General features: G+C 42.1%; 1 protein-coding gene across 13 annotated transcripts in view; it reads left to right on the forward strand.

The window, feature by feature from the left end:
• tjp1a (tight junction protein 1a) overlaps positions 1-22012 on the forward strand; it is a 92803-nt gene that overhangs the window by 15514 nt on the left and 55277 nt on the right. Inside the window, exon 1 of one of the 13 annotated variants that reach the window (XM_060911080.1) lies at positions 4619-4639. The exons of the other annotated variants lie outside the window; for them this stretch is intronic. The gene's annotated coding sequence lies outside the window, so the exon portion shown is untranslated. Of the gene's footprint in view, positions 1-4618; positions 4640-22012 lie in introns of those variants that run through there. 13 annotated transcript variants of the gene reach the window in all.

Below are 22012 nucleotides of genomic sequence, written 5' to 3' on the forward strand. Positions count from 1 at the left end.
TTATCTGTAAATAGATACAAACTCGTATTCACATGAGATTTGTAATTAGTGTTTCAAATATTTTAATAAACTGTTACTAAATTGTTCATAAGACAAAAGTAAATTCTAAGTAAGACCTGCTTCTTCCTGATATGCAAATTGCCAAATATTTAATTAGTTTCCTCATTTGCATATTGTAATACATTTTTAAACAAAATTTGATTTTTTTTTTACGTTTTTATACCAAGTAAGAGAGAAAGAAAGGGGGGAAAAAGTCTGTAAAGCGTGTTGTACCTGGTCTTATGAATTATTCATATGTTACTCATTTGCATCAATATTAACTTTCAGTGTTGGCTGGACTGCTGAGTGTGTGTGTGTGTGTGTGTGTGTGGTAATTAGATGATGTTTTAGTGCTGGAATTCTGCAGTTTGTAGTAACGGCTCATTAATCGCTCAGCTCGTTGTAAACCTCAACAGCGTGTGAAAGCTCGGGAATTTCTTTCAGCTGAGTCATGTGATGGTTCGCTAAAGGGGGGGAGGGAGAGAGAGAGAGAATGTGTGTGGTTTTCCAGGCCTGGAAGTGTTTCCCTTCATTAGTATGTCCTTGAATTTATTTTGGAGGACCATGATTTTGGGAAGCATGACTCAGTCTTCACTCTCGCACCCCCCCCTCTCTCTCTCTCTCTCTCTCACTCACCCCTTCCCACAACAGGACCTCCTGATGAAAGGTCTCATTGTTGTACAGTTAAATACTATTGTGATTTAGTGTGTGTGTGTTTTTATCGTCATGCTTGGAAAGAATTCCGAACTGGGAATTCTTTCACAGTGTTATTTTTACAGCTTGTGTCTAACAATAGTTATCTATCTAGTGATACAGATAAAAAAAAAGAACATTCCTCAATACAGAAAGCGCTGTATAATTATTAAATATTTATTTTTACTTAAGGAGTTTTTTTTCCCCCCTTCTGTTCATACGGCTCGTCAGGGTCTGCACGGAGCTTGTGCGAGGAATAAAAACGAACTCTCGCTTTCATGACATTCCAGTCACAGTGGTGTGTTAATTCCGGGAATGGAATGCCGTGGCTCAGATAGGGTTGTGCGATGGTGATATTAACACGAGGAATTCTCCTGTTGCTCAACATTCTACATTTCTCCGTGTTTGTGAGTTTTCCACGTGAAACAGCTCACTCTGGTATTTACGACTTGTGGCACAGTGCCGGTGTTTCTCAGTGGAGTAAAGCAGCACGTGATTTCAGTTCTTCTTTTGTACTTTTGATTAATACATGTGAGTGATGGAAATGTTGATATTCCAAGGCGCTCAGATAACCATACGTCCGGAGTTGTCTGTTTTGGTTTCCTCAGGGTTCTCCGGTTTCTTCCTTCTCTCTAAAAACATGCAGGTGTTTTGAAAATTCATCACTGTTGGGGTGGAATTCCTTTAAACTCCTTATTCAGCTAACTTAACCCCACTGTCATGTTTGTTTAATTTGGGTGGGAGTAGGGACTGGAGTTCAAACGACTCCAGACCCCGCCCCCACCCAATTAAACAAACATGACAGTGGAGTTAAAACACTGTCTGTCTGTCTAAACGCTATTGGCTGTTTATACAACAGCCAATAGCGTTCGAGAAGCCATTAGCATTCTCGAACGCTATTGGCTGTTGTATGAATCAGTCAAGAACTTTCACATACTCGCTCTTGCAGGACTTCCTGTTTCAAAAGGAAATCCATCAGCACACGGAATCGAATCGCGACACTCAAACTGATGACTTTAACAGCCCCTTAGTGGCTAGCTAGCTAAAGTATCCACACCCCACCCACCTAGCAGCAGTGTTTTCTCAAGTTGAACCACTTGAAAGCAAGCATACGGTGTGTCTCCGTTCCTATTTTGAAGCCTAGAATCCTGTAAAATTAGTATTTTTAAGATTATAAAGTATGTAAATGGTATAAAATGATGCTAGATTTTTTTATTATTATTTATTTTTTTAAGAGTCGACAGTGCGGTGTTCGGTAGTGAGGGCTGTGGCTCAGCTGTTATCAGAGAGAGAAACATATTCAGGGCCTCAGCTGCTTATCAGCACATTCCTGCCATCTGGAAAAGTGTGTGTTGGGGGGGGGGGGGGGGGGGAAGTAGTGGTGTAGATAAGGCTCTGGATGCTCATTGGGTCACTGTGGCACTGATTTTAAGGCTCCTGTGGCCTCAGGATCTGCTTATTGTCCCTGACCTGCCACCACACACTCCACATAAACCTGTGTGTGTGTGTGTGTGTGTGTGAGAGAGAGAGAGAGAGAAGAAGGTGGTGTTTTTACATAACTGCAGTCTACACTGATAATCACACGCTCATACACTGCACTACTTATGTAGCTGATGAGATTTTTATCGAGTGTGTAGACGCTGAAGGTGAAGGGCACGAGGAAGGACAGATTAACGTCCGCCAGCTTCACGCTTTTCCTCAACTTTAAATTTGACTCAATTTTCAGACCAGCTGAGTTCTGCCGGAGGATTCGACTGTAAATTTATACCAGATCCTGGGGTTATTTCTTATTTTACCCGAGCTCTCGTGTGACCTTTACTTCCATCCGGATCGGCAGCATCTGGGTTTTTTATTTATTTTTATTTTTTTCTCTTCTTCACTGCCTCCATTCTACTGTGAGAAAATTACATTCTGTTTTTTGCCACTCCGTGGTTTTAAGGCCTTTTCAGATTGGATTAGTTCGAGGTCTGATAGCAGTGACGTTCCCACAGGTGGACTGGGTTCCGAGGTTTTATTTTCTCCCAACCCGGAGGTTTGTCACGTGATCATGTTCCATTCTCAATATAGTGTCCAAGCTGGAGTGGGGAGGGGCACCGGAGGGGAGGGATGTCGGCTCTTAATTCAGTTTGTGGAGAACCAAAGTTCAATCGTTTAAAAACAAAATAAAACCGAAATCGCAAAGTATGTACGAGAAGCATCCATTTTTCATTTCAGGATTCAGGAAGTGTTGAGTCTGTGGAGGAGAGTCACTGATGCACGTCCGTCTCCCAACACACGCTAACGTGCAGAAAATCACCAACACGGGATGCATCATCAGTTCAGTTTGTTGATTTGTAGGGTCAGAAACCATTATTTTTTTCTCTCTCCTTTTTCTTACTATCTGTTTTTCTTTGACTCTCTCTCTGACTTGCTCCTTTTTCATACTATCTGTCTTTCTTTGACTCTGCTTTCTGTTTTGCTTTTGTAAATATAACACCTGCTAATAAACACCCTTCCTGCACTTAGAGCCATCTACCATTGTCTATTTTGTCGTGTCTTGATCCCCAGATCTTTAACCCAGCCATATAAAAAGTTGTAGGCCTCCATGCTCTTCCAGGATTTCATCTGTGTCCCTGTGTAAAACGATGTCTGCAGCACCATCTCCATCTCTCTCTCTCTGACTCACTCCTTTTTCTTACTGTCTTTCTTTGACTATCTCTCCAACGCTCGCTCTCTGACTCACTCCTTTTTCTTACCGTCTATCTTTGACTATCTCTCTCTCTGACTCGCTCCTTTTTCTTACTATCTGTCTCTTTGACTATCTCTCTTTCTGACTCGCTCCTTTTTCTTACTGTTTTTCTTTGACTCTCTCTCTCTCTGACTCACTCCTTTTTCTTACTATCTGTCTTTCTTTGTGTGTGTGTGAAAACAACTTGGTGTGGGGGTTTTTCTTAATGACATGCCACACTGGCCACGCCCCCTCATTCCCCTGAGCGATATGTCGGCAGTCAGCTGTGGTTTGATGACCCGATAAGACACTTATGCCACACACGCTCTCGTGTACTGTATACACTCACTACGTCTCACAGAACGGAATGACGGCGTAAAACCTCAGTGTGTTGGAAATTAATTATTAACTAAGTAACTGTGGAGATTAAGACAAACACATCGTCATAAAAACACAGTATGGCGAAAATTATGTCCGTCTTTTCCGGTATATTTATTTTATCCAGAAGCTGAAAGGTTTTTATTTATTTATATTTTTTAAGCATGTAAAAATGGAAGAAATATGCAAATAATATGCAAATTTGAAATAATGTTTGTACAATTAAATTCTCTTTCTTCCTGAAATTCGTTCTGCTGTCAGATCCGTAACATTGTTTATCAGATCTTACTTTTTGGTGTGGTGCAGAATGTCCCAACTGCAACTTTGAGAGTGTGAGTGAGTGAGGGCTGCATTGCTGCAGTTGCAAGTGTGTGTGTGTGTGTGTGTGTGTGCGCGCGCGCACATGTTCAAGGGAGGGGTGTGTGTGTGTGTGTGCGGGCGTGTGTGTTGCAGTATTGGATTGTGTCGTGTTGTCAGAGAGACAGATTCGCACGCGTGTGCACCTGCACGAATCTATCTTTATGGACCTGCTAGGATTCTCAAGGCCGGTGTGTGTGCATGCTCAAGTGCGACAGCATAGCCTCTCGTGTGTGTTTGCATCAAAGTTTATCTGCAAGATGTATCTCCTCCTCTTTTTTTCGGGAAGCACGTGGACGCATCTGCCATCGTTCTAACGACGGATCTGTATGGGACACTTGTCTCTCCTCCACCCCCCACCCCAGTCTCTCTCTCTCTCGATGTAACGGAGTGGAATGTAATAAGTGTGTCTGGAGAGCTGCCGTCGCTCAGTGCTGAGTAATCTACCTCTTCAAACGCTGAGCTGTAAGTAGGTTTACTCCGTCTTTATCGCTGCACTTCCAGACAGAGACATGAGGAAAAACGCTATAGCGCATGTTTGTGTCATAAACACGGTCACGCGCTGATCTGATCAAACATCGTGGTGTGTGTGTGTGTGAGAGAGAGAGAGATCTTTCCACATACAGTGTGGGTGTGTTGATTTTATATGAAGTGTGTTTTAGAACGTCGCTCGGTTGTGAGAGGTGTTTAAAGGAAACAGAAAGTGAGGAGTTATGTAACAGAGTGATGTAACTCCTAGAGACTCCAAACGTATTCCAGAACATCATTGGTTCAGGACGAGATCCGTTCTCTCTGCTGTGGGAAATGATCAGCAAGTCATCCAGGTTCAATCGCTCTCTCTCTCTCTCTCTCTCTCTCTCTCTCTCACTGACTGACTGTATGTTAGGTGCCGGGTGATGAATTGAATTTTTTCACTACACTAGTGTTTTATCTCAGGAAAACATGCACTTCAGTGAAAGTGTGTTTCTGCCTCTCCCGATTGGAGATAAAGAGGAAGAGAATGTGAGCTTGATTTTAAGTTTAAATGTTTATTATACCTGACGAGATAATGCCAAAGTTTTTGCACAACTACGTACACGTAAATTAAAGCCCTTTCGCGAAATCCGAGTGTTTTGATACACACGCAAATAAGCAGAAGATAATGTTCAAAACGGTCATGGCGATGGTACGATGCCGCTATTTCTCCTCTGGCGCCGAGACCCCGAGCACCTCGGCTTTTAAATGACTTTTAATTGAACCACTGCAGTAAAAATCCATAGTGAAACACAACACAAGCAATAAATGTCAACAGACCTGTAAGGAGCGATCTGGGGGGTCCAAGCATGATTTTGCAAACACTAACCTTAAATGACTTCATACGCATCATGTGTTGTGTAAAAGTCTTCAGTTATAGTATATTCCACTTTTTATTCCATGTTTACAGAAAATACTTTTTCATGCTACATTATCCCGAGATTAGATCAAAGAACTTACATTCTTGGTCTCCGAAGTATTGTCCAGACTCAGACTCTTAGGCCCAATCCCAATTCTAATTTCTACCCCTCCCCCTTCCCCTCCGCCTTCCCCTTGGCCCTTCCCCTTGAAACTGAGCTACAAGGGATAGGGCTTGAAATTCAACCCTTACGTATTGGGATAGCCCTTCAACGATCGCATACGTCATCGCGTACCTCCGTCAGCGTTTACGTTAGCAAAACGCAACCAAATGCGTCATTGGCTGCGACCAGCCGCTACAGTCAGAGCCAGAAATCTCTGCTGGCAGGGTGTGATTTGTTAACTAACACCACTGAATGGGATATCTTTGGCGCTTCGTGCACCACATCCGACAGAATGAGGTGTCAGAACACTCATGTAAACAATAAAAGCGAGAATAACAGAAACGTACGCAGTAAAGCAACCGAAAACAATACTCACTCCCAAAGCTTTTTAGCAGCAGCTTGGATTTCAGAAATCGCTGCTCATTCTCAGCTCGAAAGCGAATCAAGCGGCGTGTTTCCTCTGGATAACAACTTAAAACACGTAAATAATGGAGAAAATACATTTATGACAATCTTTCGCCGCGGGAACCGCCATCTTTATGAAATCCGCATGGCATTGTGGGAAATCACTCAAACCCCTTCGTTCGGAGTCTGCTCCAGGAAAATCTCCGTTTGGAAGGGTACAGAAGCCCTCCCCCTTCCCCTACCCCTCCACGTTAACTGGGATTGGGATACCCCTACCCCTTCACGTGAACGCGCAAAATGGAGGGGAAGGGCCAAGGGGTTGGTCCAAGGGGTGAAATGGGATTCGGCCTTATTATATCAAGCTGTAAGAAGGAGACGTTTGTGTGTTTGTCAAGTTTTGTACAAAGGTTACGCTTTGTTTCTCCAAAGAACAGCCCGAGTTGTTTAATACAGATTTCTTTAATGATCTTCGTGTTTTAAAAAAAAAAAAAAATCTTTGCAAACAGGAAATGCCCTTTCTGTGCTGAGTCACGTCTTGTAGCAGCTTCCTGTCTCGTGTAATCAGCAGCTTTATAGACAAACTGCAACTCATGCATGATGAATGGAGATTTGTAGTCCTGTCAATAAAATGTTCAGTTTCAGTCAAAGGTTTTACTGTCCAGTGTTTAGGTTCCTTGAAGAGAACACTTGATCTAGGCCAGTGGTTCTCGAAGAACCTAATCAGGAGATATTTCAGTCATTTAAAAACTCCATGACTCGAGTAAATAGTAACGAGCCTTCGAAACAAAGGAGTTTCTGGCTTGAAAAGGTTTTCAAAACCTCAAACTAGAAAACACGGTGAGTGTTTTGTTCTCGTGTGTGAGAGGAAGTTGAGTCGTTTCCTGTTCACCGGAACAATGAAGAAGGGTCAGCGCTCAGAACATCAGGACTTTCAACACCCGAGGAACCTGGATCAAAGATCGCTGGGACTGAAATCGCATCAGCTTGGAATTGTGTTGCCTTTTTTTTTTTTTTTGGTAGGTGTGGGGGGGGTTGGCAAGATTACATTAGCGCTGTCAATAATTGATTGGCATTGCAGGTAGAATATCCGCATTCAGCTGCCTGATGTTCCCCTTGGGCGCAAACGTTCAGACTAATAACTCGCACACCTCAGCTGTTTCACACTGCAACACATCTCTTCTCCTGTGAAGCAAGATCCATGGGGTGTTAATACAGTCTGGGGGGAAAAATAATAATCGGGGCAGGTCAGAGCTGAAAGTTTTGTCCGTCGAGTTTCCAAGTTGACCTGGAAAGCTATTCTGGGACACGCGTTTGTGTCTCTGCAGCCGTGTGGACGTGATAAGATTGGCTTTGTGCGAAATTGATTTTCCCCCAATCTAAAAAAATCTTTTGATTGTCCTGAACGGAAGTACAAAAATCAAATCGAACATCTTGAACTTTTAATAGATTTGTGTGTAAATGAACATTTGGACTTGGACATTACGACGACGGTAAGTTTTTCCCGTCACATGACGGTTGCCGATCAGGGAGCATCAAAACTAGCATCTGCTTCCTCCTGAAATACATGAACCTCATCTTCGACAAACTGCTCCTCAAGTGCCATCACGGAGGGAGGGGAAGCGCTATTCGCCATCTTCTGCATACCTGATCCCACAGCTGCCCATAATTGGTTCATGTTATTGTGGACCAGCTGAGTGTGTCCGTCCCATCCTGAGAGCATGGCTAATTTTTGCTCTTGCTATTGAAAACCAAAAAACTCCGGCTTATTTTTGGTTCTCAAGTACCATTACCGGTGCTTACTGGTATTTATTTTTATAGTTGTACTTAATGTAAAGGAACATCTATGAACCAAGTTAGTTAATCACTTGTGTTATAACAGCTATAAATGGATGTTCCCTCACCAGCCCTTTCCCATAAGGGGGGAAAATAGTTTGCAGTTTGTCATTTTACAGACAAAGCGTAAACGACGCCGTCCTGAAGATGTTGGGGAAATTTACACCTGAAGGTTACAAAGACTCCTTCCAGAAATGCTTAAAGTGACACAGGTCGATGTATTTAAAAAAAAAAAAAAAGAATAGTACCCTGTGGAGCTAGAATAGCCCTGAATAGGTACTTGAATCACATGCTGTATTGCCTTGTGCCTGTGAAGGAGAACGAGCTGGAAAAACGCCTCACGCTAACGTTTACACTTGGGTACGGAAACGGCCGAAGTTTATCCTCGTTATGACGAGCGAGATCGCAACAAACATGGCGGAACCGGCGGCCTCCGACACAGAAGCGAACGCTCAGGAGCCTTCAAGCTCACAGGGATGTTTTGGATTTGGAATATTTCAGTTGTAACCTGTATAAAAGTTGATTTTAAGTAAAGATACCAGTTAGCGTTATTTTTGTAAGCGGTCATTGCTTGTCACTCACCTGTCCAGCAGCATAAGTTGGCATAAGGTGCTTCATTTTTGTTTTAACCTTTTCAGCCCTCCATCGGGAAATCTGGCCAGCAGTAGTTACTCCGCTTGTCTGCCGTGGTCCAAACCACATGGGTCTCAATTTAGGAGCCTTCATTCAATCTGGGCGATCCACCATGTTTGCTGTGGCTCTGCGGCCGTGACCTCTGACCCACACGTGACTTTCTTCATCTTTTTTTTTTTTGGTGCGATCTGGTGACTTCTGGAGCTGAAATTGAGCCTTAAAAAGAAATGAAGCACTGTTTAAATTTAGTTTCTTATTCATTGACCAGAACTTTACAAATCACTGTAATTATCAATAAAATCTTCTACAAATTCCTGCAATAAAAGCAGAAACCTTAAAGGATAAGGCAACTTTTGTACAAAATCACCACAAATAGATAAATATATAAAGTAATCGATCATGGAATTTATAGAGAAAGAACAGACCGCATAACAGTATCTTTTAACTTTTAATAATATGGGCTTGCGCTGAGCTCAGCGAAGATGCGTTCCGCCATATTGATCTACTGCGTGACGTCATGCGGCCCACCACTGAAAAGAACTCTTCAGTGCTTCATGGTAATAAGGTAAAAAACCAGTACAATCGCTTCTTCAAAGTTTCACCAAATGGTTTTATTTATGCAACTTAAAGCTCATAATACTGTATAACTTTGGTCGAGTAAAAACACGGAGCAAAAACATGGCTGAATCCTGAATGACTCCTATTTGGATTTGTCCTACCAAGCCTACTGCGCATGCGTGAAGCGGCTCGGCTCGGTTTTCCCTTTCGGGTGCTCTCGTTTTCTGTTAGAATTTGGTAAAGAAAAAAATAAATAAATATTATTTACCAGCTTACCGGGTCCATGAACATAAATCTGACAGCTGACAAGGTCGGGATATAAACGAATTGAATACAAGCCACCCGCCGGGACTCCTTACTGTCATCACAGTGATCTGTCTGTAAACACTCTTTTCATGGGCCCAGTGACATCACAGATCAGAGGGAGGCGCATTAACGAAAGATTCTGATTGGTTTATAGTTGCCCACAATCTCAAAATGGCTGACTCCTCCAACTTCGGCTTTGTCAATTCATGATTTCAAAGTTAAAAATATTTTTTCATGTTCGATATATAATGGAAATAATTAACGGAATTGATTACCTATGTTTTTCTCCTATTACACACACTGTACAAAAGTTGCCTTATCCTTTAAATTACAATTTTGAGTGGAGTTGAGACAAAAAACAAAATACAAATTGCTGCAATCGAGTCCGATTACACAGGATACATCTTTACTATAAACAACAAAGATAACGAGGTTCAGCCGACTCTGAAGATTAATATTATGAACTATATACGACTGAAAATAATAGATACCTTTTAACGTGTTTTGATTTTTACGAAATATACATAATGTTACATCACAATGTTAGGAATCATTTTGATTTGTTAAGTGCAATAAACGGGAGTTAAAAATAAGTGAAATTAAGTTACAAATGAAAGGAAATCTTCCTGTAGTTACTTAATGTAAATACTGTAAACAATACAAAAAATTCAATAATGGTAGTTTATGAAAGTACTATTTAAGATACTGTAAATCTTGGCGAAAGAGAAACCAATTGAAAGAGTGAAAGTGATTTTATCGTGCTGTTACCATGGGAACAGTGTTTTATAAATGCGGAAGCGGGCTCTCAGCACGCCGAGTCCGGTGTGACTGACGAAGGGGACAAGTTTTATGTTTCTTCTAATTTAGGTAATTTTAAAAACTGTAATATTTGGCAGCGGGCACATAAAGTGTAAAGTATAAATTTTATCAATATGTTTATCATGCCTGTATGATAAACTCACGAAGATATTTATCTAAATACATGACCGACTCATTCTAAACCTGCTGAGCTTCGCCAGAGAAGCTCTCAAAACTCGTAGCATTTGGCTTCCATTCAAGCCTCGTTTCGGAGTCTGACCAATAAGAACGCTACATTTTTGGTTGTAAACTTGATTTTCTTGATTTAACTTCCATATATGGAAAGCGTGCGTGCCAGGCATACTCCAGGAAACCGCTGACCATCGACAGAAATGCGCAGAATTATTTTGCAAAATTTTGGTTAGCATGGGTTAGTATAAAATTTATAGGCCATTTTTGGGGATGTATGGCAATGTTTTTTGAGAATTGGGCGTGTAAATCACGGCTCGCTAGCTAAGCCTATGCAGCTATGGGGATGTGTATCGGCTCAAACAGTTCAGAAAGGGGAGTGGATTAAATGATTCCCGAACCAGCACATCGATTTGTGTCACTTTAATAAACATTTCTTTTAATCAGTCTCTGTGATTGAGCTGTTACCATAGAAACAAAAACACATTAGAACAAGTGCATTAATATCAATATCGACCTGTAATTTGGAGCTGCGTTACTGTCCGAGCTGCTCTAGAACATTAATCAACACCTCCTGACCAATCAGGATCCAGAACTCAGCAGCGCTGTGCAAGCTTGAAGCAGGACGCCTGTTTACGAACCGAAAGCTTCACCTGAGTGTCGGTTGAGAATCTCACTGAGACACAAAGACTCTTCAGTACAAGATGAAGGTTCTGGGTTTTAAAAGGGACTCCTACGTCTGACCTTTGACCCCAGTGCTGAATTCTGCTTTTGACTCTGGTCTCTGTTTGGGCCTGAAAAAAAAAAAAAGTTTAATATATAAATACACAACAGCCTGGCTGCATGAAGAGCCTCATTGTTCAGGTGTGTGTGGAACCACAGGTTTCTCCAGATGCCTGTTTCTCATTTGTTTCTTTTTCCTGACACTGTTTTTGTTTTGTTCCTCTCAGTGTTTTATTTGAGCTTTGTGGAGATTATGGCCAGTTTGATGAACAATGGCGGGTATTGTGTTCATACTTGGAAACTTTTCAAGCTGCGTTGCTTTATCTGCTCCGAACAGCAAATCGCACTGTTTGCCACACTGGATTCAGTTTGGACCTGCATCACAGGGAGTGAGGTTCAGATCCGTGACCGGAGACTGTTTTTCACACGTGTTCTTTGTAGTGGGTCCAGGTGATGTAATGAATAAATCAAATAAAAGCAACATCAGAAACTGTTTTCAAATAGTTTTTCATATATACAATATAATCTGAGATCTTCTGACCATTGGTTCCAACAGAGAAGCTAAATTAAAGCTCTCATACTTGGCTTGAACTCTACATACGTAAAGCTGGCCAAAGTCAGAGATGTTCTCATTGCTGCCTCCAGCTTTGGGCAACAGAAAGCACGGGCGATTGCTCTAAGACAACGAGGGAGGCTCAGCCTCCTCTAAAAATGACGAACATCCTGTAGGATGAATTGCGCTAGGCTTATGTTATAGCCGACCTTATAACATTGCTATTTCAGATCCAGAATCATAGAAATATATGTGCTCAACCCAACTACAGTGCGAAATCATTCCGTTATAACTTTCCCCAGTTCGCCTAATGTGTGCGTGAGTTTTTCCCCCTCGTGACAGCGCGATGCAGCCCAGCCTCAGTGGACTTCAATGGAATTTGGGAGCTCTGCGCTTTTCAGTATCAAAATGCAAGACGATTACTGGACAAATACTGCGAAAACGCCCGCCCACGGAGTCCCACGGACTCCCAGCCTCAGTGAACTTCAGTGGCATTTGGGAGCGATACGCTTTTCAATCTCAAAATGCAAGACGGTTATTGGACAAATACTGCGAAAATGCCCGCCTACGGACTCCGAGCCTCACAGTGGGAGGGACATGGCAGTTTCCGCGAGGAGACTGGTGATTGGTGAAAGCGGCCGGATATTTTCTTTGACAGCTCGTTTCAAATATAGACAGGCAGCGGTGAATCTCAGTTCAGTCCCATGCGGATTCGCAAGTGCTGTGGTGTATTGTAAGAGATCAGCTTACATTTCGATTTCATTCATTACATACGGTTTCTACCAGCTTTTTTAGTTTGTATATATTTTCATTGTAAATAAAGTGTAAATATAGTGTTGTCAAGTTTGCTATCTTAGTTCCAGAAATTTTGTTTGAGTGACTGAACTTGAACTTGAGGGGGCTAGTCAGCTAGCAAGAAAGCTGCGCACGGATGCCAAGCATTGCTGATTTAATTTTGGCGAAGCCATTTGCCAGTCTTCCTTTCGAGGAAAAAATTAAAATTAAAGAGCAGGGTAGACCAACGCCTCAAATTGACTTGGTGAAAAAGGTCGGGAATAATACTCGTTCCTTTCAGCTCTCCTGGTACGAGAAAGTGAATTGGCTAATAGCAAGTGACCCACATCAACAACAGTAAATAGGCTACTTTTTAGTAATATGTCATGGATGGACCAAAAATATAGAATCTATTTAAAATGTTTATGCTGAGTATATTATAATGGAATATATATTTTTCTGGATATGAATTAAACACAGCTACAATTTGGAAAACATTTTTAAACAAAAACACAGCCGAGAACATTTCACACTACAGACCTGGATTAAAAGTGAAGGGTTATCAAAATTGTCAATAAAACATTTCTCAGTCAAAATAAGTAAAATATAGGGAAAGTGTCATTGAATGAAATGTGTGGCACCCAGCTCTATGTTTGGCTCCCCAAGGTCAGTGCTTGTGCCTATTCCAGAACACTCTGCTGTTACTGCTGAGGTTCCTGACAAAGAGCTGCTTTCAATAATGATCAATTTTTAAACAATATGCCACAATTTTAAAATATAAAATGTTAAAATATACCCCTCCCCCCCAACACCACCATCATGTATATTGGACAGTAGGCTAATGGGCCAAAAGAACCTGTTATTTCACAGTTTGTGACCCTGCCAACAATCAGCCAGATCAGAGGCAAGAGTATGGGCAAAATTGATGTTTTTTTTCTTTTTTCTTTTAAAATCTGGAAATATTGTAACCGACCAGCCTCCCCATTTGAAAGACTACCAGCCACCACTGACAGAAAGGCTAAACCAGAGCCACTTGGTTGGTTCAAACTCCAGCTACTTTAAAGTTGCCAAATCTGAGATCTTCTGTCTGTTGGTTCCAGCTTTGGGAAACATAGAAGCTAATACAAAGCCCTCGTGCTTGGTTCTAGATCTAAGGACTTGTAGATGCCCAAATCTGAGATCTTCTCATAGCTGGCTCCATTGGTGAGTAGCACAGAAATGAAACCAGAGCCACCATGGTTGATTCTACCTCTAGGTACTCAAAGATGGTCAAATCTGAGATCTTGTCACAGTTGGTTCAGTGCTGCCCAAAGCTGGAAGTTTAATTAGAGCCGCTATCCATAGTTTTAGTTTCGGGTACTTTTAAAGAAGGCTAGTTCTGATATCTGGAAGTTGGTTCCAGCTTTGGGCAACAGGGAAGCTAAACCAAAGCCCTCATGCTTGGTTTTAGATCCAGGAACTTGTAGATGCCCAAATCTGAGATCTTCTCATAGCTGGATCCATCTTTGGGTAGCATGGAAATGAAACCAGAGCCACCATGCTCTTGGTTCTCCATCTCGGTAGTTAAAGAAGGCCAAATCTGAGATCATCTCACAGTTGGTTCCAGCTTTGGGAAACATGGAAGCTAATACAAAGCCCTCATGCTTGATTCTAGATCGAGGGACTCGAAGATAGATAGCCAAATCCAATCTTCTAGTTGTTGGTTCCAGCTTTGGTTAGCATAGAAACTAAAACGGAGCCATGATCCATAGTTCTACCTTGAGGTACTTTTAAATATGGCTAAATGTGAGATCTAACAGTTGGTTCCAGCTTTGGGCAGCATTGAAGTAGAGCCAGTATCCATAGGTGTAGCTTTAGGTATTTTTAATGATCGCTAATTCTGAGATCTGGTGGTTGTTTCCAGCTTTGGGCAGCAAAAAAGCTAAACCAAAGCCACCATGTTTGAGTCTAGCTCCAGGTACTTAAGGATTACCAAAATCTGAGATGTTCTCATTTACCCCTTTTCCACCAAATCAGTTCCAGGGCTGGTTCGGGGCCAGTGCTGGTGCTGGTTCACAACTCGTTCAACTTGCGAGCCAGCTGAGAACCAGCTTGCTTTTCCATCGCTCGCGGTGCTAAGAGAAGACACGTCATTACGTCGCTGTATACGTCAGTTACGTCGTTGTATACATCATTATGTCGCTGTATATGTCAGTTACGTCGCTACGTTTGCATAAACCTTGGCGCGAATATCGAAGCAAAAACAACGCGGAAGAAGCAGCAGCAACAATAATAATAATTGATGACTTCGCGTTTGTACAGCTACTGCTTCTCGTCGCTTAAAAATGGCGATCTTTCGCGGTCTTGTTATTGTTGTCGGTCTTAACAACTCCGCCCCCCCCGCTGACGTAAGCGGTTCTTTCCTCTGGCCCAGCAGAGAGTTGGTGCTAGCCTGGAACCGGTTTTTCTGGCCCCAGAGCCAGTTCTTTGTCAGTGGAAACAGAAAACCCGGTTCCAAACTAAGCACTGGCCCTGGAACTGCTTTGGTGGAAAAGGGGCAATTGCTGCCTCCAGCTTTGGGCAACATAAACGCTAAACCAGAGCCACTTGGTTGGTTCAAACTCCAGCTACTTTAAAGTTGCCAAATCTGAGATCATCTGTCAGTTGGTTCCAGCTTTGGGAAACATAGAAGCTAATAGAAAGCCCTTGTGCTTGGTTCTAGATCTAAGGACTTGTAGGTGCCCAAATCTGAGATCTTCTCATAGCTGGCTCCATCATTGAGTAGCATAAAAATGAAACCAGAGCCACCATGGTTGATTCTAGGTACTTGAAGAAGGCCAAGTCTGAGATCTTCTAACAGTTGGTTCCAGCTTTGGGCAGCATTGAAGTAGAGCCAGTATCCATAGGTGTAGCTTTAGGTACTTTAATGATGGCCAATTCTGAGAGCTGGTGATTGTTTCCAGCTTTGGGCAACAGAAAAGCTAAACCAAAGCCACCATGTTTGAGTCTAGCTCCAGGTACTTAAGGATGGCCAAATCTAAGATCTTTTCTCAGTTGGTTTGAACTTTGGACAACATAGAATCTAAATTAATGTGACCATGTTTAGTCCTGACTCGAGGCATTGTTAGCTGACTCGTCCTTTGTGATCAGAGAGCTTTCTAATGCTCAAATAGATCCGAGATGTTTTTTGGTCTTTTTGGTGTTTAGACTTGAAAGCTGTGGACTTGAAGTATGTACTGACCTTTCACCTTTTCCTTATTTATCTTTTGGTACATGTATTGTACTTCAGCGTCAGTAGTCATAATTCTGAAGATCAAGTCATGGTACTTTAATCTTTGCCCTGCTTTCCTTTCCAGTGCTGTTTTCTAACACGCCCTTGTTGACTTCCTTTCGCCATTTCCCCTTGAGGCAACACCTGTGACTGTGCCAGTCCAGTATTCGAGTGAAGAGATGAGAGCCAGGAGACCTGTGAGATCGAGTTCAAGTAAACATTCAGGAGCAAGACCATGTGACAGACGAGAACGGAGTCTGATCTTGTCTACTTTCAGTCGATTTAAAAAAAAAAAAAAAATCGAGTTGATGTAATAAATATCTTGAGCATAGCCTTCGCTCTTTACTTTTATTTAAAAATGTCATGGTGGTATTGAATCGTCTTCTGCAGACGTGATTATAATCGGTTGTAAACTGTCGAGTCACAGTGTCGTCTCTGCTCTCTCACACCCCCAGGTGAAAGTGTAAGCCTCTAGCACTGCTATTTATTTATTTATTTTTTCCACATGGATGATATAAACTGGGTCATTCTGCTTGTGAGAGATCGAGGGGGGGGCAGTGCAGACAAACAGCATTACAAACCAGAAGCGTTATATGGGGCGCCAATATCTTCTCTGTCTTCCAATTTGTCATCTATAACCATTTAATTTTAAATTAATGCACATTTCCTCATGCTAGTGCAAGTAGGTCAGGGTATGAGAGTACCAAGAATCTAAATATAGTCGTATGTTAATGAAGTGCCTGGTGATTTAACTCTTACTTGATGTTTGTTTATTTCAACCAAATTCTTTCAGTATAATCAGGCCAAAAGAGTACGACTAATAATTATGCGAGCTTTACTTTTTCACAAAAGTACTCAAATAGAACATGATTTCTTTCATACCTTGCGTTAAGCCTAGGTCACAACCGGCCGTATGTGCTCCTACGGCAGGTCGACGTGCAAAAAACGCAAGAAACGCACTGAGGGTGTGCGTGAAACGCACGGAGGGCGCGCGTGTAACGTGCTGATTTTCGAGCCGCAGACCGGCCGCAGAGGTTTTTTGTCATGTCAAACAAACTCTACGGGCGCTTACGTTTTTTTCAGGTTGCAAGACAAACTTACAGCCAACGTGTGTCTTTCTCCACGAACAAAAAAACCCCAGCGATTTGGGAAACGCCAAAAATCGCACGGCCAAAAAATCGTATGTCCGGTTGTGACCTAGGCTTCAGGTGAGGCGATCGTAAGCGAATGACGCCAAGTACGGGTGCGTACGTGGGACAGCGTGTCTCGGAGACACGCTAAACCATTGTCGGAGGTGATCTGGGACGTGTATGACCATTTTGCTTTTGCATTCGTACAACAATTATTTATTCTATCCACTTTCATTGGATATGATCAATCATGCGGTCTGATTGGCTACTCTACGACTAGGCTATTAGCTCATATACCGTGAGTAGAGGAAAAACAAAATGGCGGCACGTGTTGATTAAACAACCGAGGGCGAAATAAAAACTCGACTTGAAAACAAAACCCCAAGATATGGAATGAAAGTATTTTTGATAAGTATCTTTTTTTTTTTCCAAGAATAGCGCATTTTTCACAAATTGCTCCTGTCATTTCACTGGTTTGTTTACGTTCTAAGCGGAAATGATTTTCTCAGGCATTTTGTATAAAGTTTTTATTTATTGAAATGTGCAAAAAAAAAAGCTCTTTCTCAAAATCCACTCAATCTCGTCATACATGGATAATAGCTATCAGCTCATGTACGACTCCAGTTCATGAAATAACTGTTAATTTTCTCGATGATGAAAATTTCTGGACGAGCGCCTACAAAATCGTTGTGAGAAATCACACTCTGCTGTTTGGCTAATCGATAAAGGTGATGTGATACCAGTAGAGATGAAAGCAGCTGCTTTTGCGTTGTTTCTTCCGTCAACTTTTATCTGCTGTTTTATTTGTAAGTTTCGTTAGCAGGAAGTGTGATCAAAGGATTTAAAACCATACGACATAGGATTCATATTCGTGGGAGACTGATAACGTCATAAAACATGGATATATCCATTACTGATTGATGGGTTATTTATTCAGTATCATCAATTGTCAAAAATTGCGTTTAATTGAGGAATTTGTTTGCTAGCTGTTTTGCGTTGTCCATCGGACTGCCCTTCTGGCGTAACAGCTTTGGGAGGCCACATGGAGGAGGAGGAGAAGGAGGGACAGATCCTGTAGATAGAAGTGATCTCCTCCACGCCGCTGACATTCTATAGCGCCATCTTTTGGGTTTTCCTGTTAATGCAGCTAGTATTTAGGCTCCATTTGAAAATTATGGATGATCAATAGTCATTGGGAAAAAATCTCATCTCATTATCTCTAGCCGCTTTATCCTGTTCTACAGGGTCGCAGGCAAGCTGGAGCCTATCCCAGCTGACTACGGGCGAAAGGCGGGGTACACCCTGGACAAGTCGCCAGGTCATCACAGGGCTGACACACAGACACAGACAACCATTCACATTCACACCTACGGTCAATTTAGAGTCACCAGTTAACCTAACCTGCATGTCTTTGGACTGTGGGGGAAACCGGAGCACCCGGAGGAAACCCACGCGGACACGGGGAGAACATGCAAACTCCACACAGAAAGGCCCCCGCCGGCCACGGGGCTCGAACCCGGACCTTCTTGCTGTGAGGCGACAGCACTAACCACTACACCACTGTGCCGCCCTGGGAAAAAAATCAGTCTGGAAATTAGCAGTGCATGGAAAAAGACGTTGATCCCCAACTTAGGAACTGATGCATGAAATCAGACATCCAGGACAAGACATGATACAGGTGAACACAATCAGCCTGATGAGAGAATAATTCTGGCAGTGATTTTATAGATAAGTGACAACACTTTCTGTAAGGGTAGTATCTCACTGGGCTGCAACAGCCCGCGACTAGTTGGAGACACAGTTGCGTTAAAATATGCGAATTAGCAACAATTTTCACTTGGAATCACACTGAATTGATATTCGCATATTTTACCGTAATTGTGTCTCCAACTAGTCGCAGGCTGTCGCAGCCCGGCTTTCCCTCGGCAGGCAGGGGAGTAGAGAAAGCCTCACGGAAACTGACTTGAGAAGGGTTCGCGACAGCTTTGCGACACCAGCGACGCATTTGCGGCCATTTTGAGAGAAATTTTGTCGCACAAATTTTTTGAACATGTTCAAAATTTCAGCGAGGAAATTGAGAAGCCCCGCGAATGTTTCAAGACGCTTTTGAAACTCTCTCGCGAATGACGGTCGCGAGCTGTCGCAGCCGAGTGAGATACTGGCTTAACTGACGGTCAGTGTAGGGATTTTAGTATCCGGTTAAATGTGCTCAGGTGTCTTCCTTTTTTTTTTTTTTGCATTGTGGTTTTCAATCGTGCACTACTGGCTTTGTGAGAGTCGTTCCTCCTTGTTTATAATCCCTCTAATCCAGACTGACAGCAGGAACGCCAGTCTCCTCCATATATACCCTCCCCCCCCCGCTCTCACAGCAGCCTGCGCGTTCTCTGTAAAACACATCACGTGTTTGAGTTTCAGTACAGAAGCGATGGTGTGTTGCAAAGGACATGATGGATTAACATTTTATCCAAAATTATATCGAAAGAAGGATTTTATACTCTCTGATCCTCTTCGCACTTCATTTCATCGTTTTTGCCCGTATTAAAGATCAGATCAGATCTGAAACTGGAACCTCATTCCTGATTTGGGCTCGGCAATGACACGCTATCATTTTCACACTTCAGCGCAGTTTAGAAGAGCAACTGGAGAGTTTGAGTTTTATCTCTAATGGTTCGATGGTTGGTTGACTTATTTGCAGAACAACAAAATCAGTAGCATTTTTTATTACATTTGATTTAAAAAAGTGCTTATAGGATAAGAAAATGGAGAGACCTTTTTTTATTTTTCATTTATTTGTTTGTTTGTTTATTTTTAAGTTCGTAATTTCAAACAAGTGTTGCCACGCAAAACAAACCTCACTCGGCAGCACTTATTTTATACCTATCTGTTGATAATGGTCTCTGCGTCAGCCCTGTGATGACCTGGCGACTTGTCCAGGGTGTACCCCGCCCAGGCCTGGAATTTCGTCATTTTAGGGGCAAGACCACTTGGCCTTTTGTGCTGTCAGTTTTTTGAGGGCACGAAGGCCAAAAGCCAGGGCATCAAGGCCATAAAATAAAACATTGATTTTAAGTTCACGTCTATAATGAATTTAATTTAAGGACTAATGACTCTTCTGAGGAAGATTGGAGTCTCAGTCGAAACTGTCAAGCAGGTAAAGAAACATCTCCTACACTGTTATGTCTGAAGATAAGAAAATATTGAACACATCTAAACTTGTCAATCCATCACTCACCTTCAAAAATTGTAAAACTTATTAAACCTATATCCTCCCATAATTTTTGTTCAATTGACACCGAATGTGCAAGAGCATCTTCAGACTGTACTACTACGCAGATTTTTGATTAATCAAAATTGAGCCTGGAGTCCATCAAAATGTTTGACTGTAAATGGAACATATACTAGCATGCAGGCTACTGATTAACCCATAAGAGCCCAGACCGATTTCTCAATCAAGGAAAATTATTGAGGAAATAAAATGAACTAAATAGATGACAAAGAAAACATTTCTGACCTTTTATTTTTTAAAATAGCACTTTCATGTCTCATGATCTGAAATATTAAATTGCAAATTTGCAGAACACTGCAACACTATTACACTGTTAACCCCAAAGTTCATTCTATGCAAACAGTTTGAGTAAATTCCACTTTTAAAGATTAGTTTTATTGCATTACTTAAACAGTATGAGTATATGAAGAGTATATGAGACAGTCATTGGGTGTACTCATTTTTGTAATTTAAACAAACTTGGGCTACATCCACACGGCAACGAGATTTAAAAAAAAAATATCGCATCCACATGGGCAACGGATCAGTAAAATATCAGGTACATATGGCAACGCTTGCTGAAAACGATGCAATACACATGCCACACCTCTAGGTGCGCTGTAAGACGGTCCCATCGGAGACACCACAACAATAGAAGAAGTAGGGACGCATGCGCATAAACTGTTATGCGCGAGGCTTCATATTAGCCACAAAGTCAGAAAAATCTGTTCGTAAAATTACGTTATAATGACCAAATACAATGAAAAGTATTTTTCCAGTCTCACCTGTGAAAGGTAATCCCATGTGATCTCGTTTGGACAGCAAACCTGTTGGTACAGTTAAACGCAGCACATGAATGAGGCATCTTTATTCTCCGCTTTGACCCATCCAATATGGTGGCGAGGATGACTTATGATTCTACGCGGAAGGCGGCGTCTTTAATGGTCCGGAATAAATTGAATGCTACACGTTGATGGATTAATTTGTTCTTCTACGCCCTTTTTGAGGAATGTATTGTAGGACTTAAACCAACATCTGAAGAGGTGAGATCACTCCTTTGTTTCTCTATTTTTGCTGGCGGGATTGACTCTCTCTCTCTCTCTCTCTCTCTCACTTTGCACCATTACACAATAAGTATTCACAGTGAAAATATTTTGTAAGCGCGTTTCATGAACCAAGTTATAGGATTTGTTGACAACTCGCATCGAGTTCGTTACACTTCTACCCGGCGTGAAGCACATGTGGTTGTGACGTCATCGTAAACAAATCTGTTCTACTCATCCAGACGACTTCGCAACGGCGCCGTTGCCAGATCTTTCCACTCTGGAACCCGTTCTCAAAAGATTTCGTTTTGGGGCACCCAAAACGCCGGTGCCGTGTGGACGCCAGGCCGAAACGATAAACAGTTTTATCAGATTCACCTGAATCCGTTGCCATGTGGACAGGGCCTTAAACTATCATGTTTTACCTCAGGCCACAGTGCTGCCCTGTTGTGATTGGCTCAAAACTCAAGACAAGTCTGTGCTTGTCCGTTGATGGCTACAGAGGAAGTTGCGCCATTTTCTAATTTACACAGAGCAATTTAAGGTCTTTGCACTTTTGACAGCAAGCTAATTAGCATTTGTTAGCGGCTACAGTCAGTACTCTGCAAGTTAAAAGTGGGTCAACGTTGTAACGACATAACGTTACTGTACAAGCAATGCTTATTTAACGGTAACAAACTTGAGCCCTATATGTTGAAATTCCTGTCTTATTTGTTCGTTAATTTATCACACAGTCTTACCTCAGTCAACTTCTTCCCTGCTTCTGTGAAAATTCAACTTCTCAGACGCAGACACAAGTGGGCGGGGGATGCGTTTGATTAAGTCTCCTGGTTGGCTGGTGAT

This window comes from Neoarius graeffei, chromosome 27 (assembly GCF_027579695.1).
Source record: "Neoarius graeffei isolate fNeoGra1 chromosome 27, fNeoGra1.pri, whole genome shotgun sequence".
Lineage (NCBI taxonomy): Eukaryota > Metazoa > Chordata > Actinopteri > Siluriformes > Ariidae > Neoarius > Neoarius graeffei.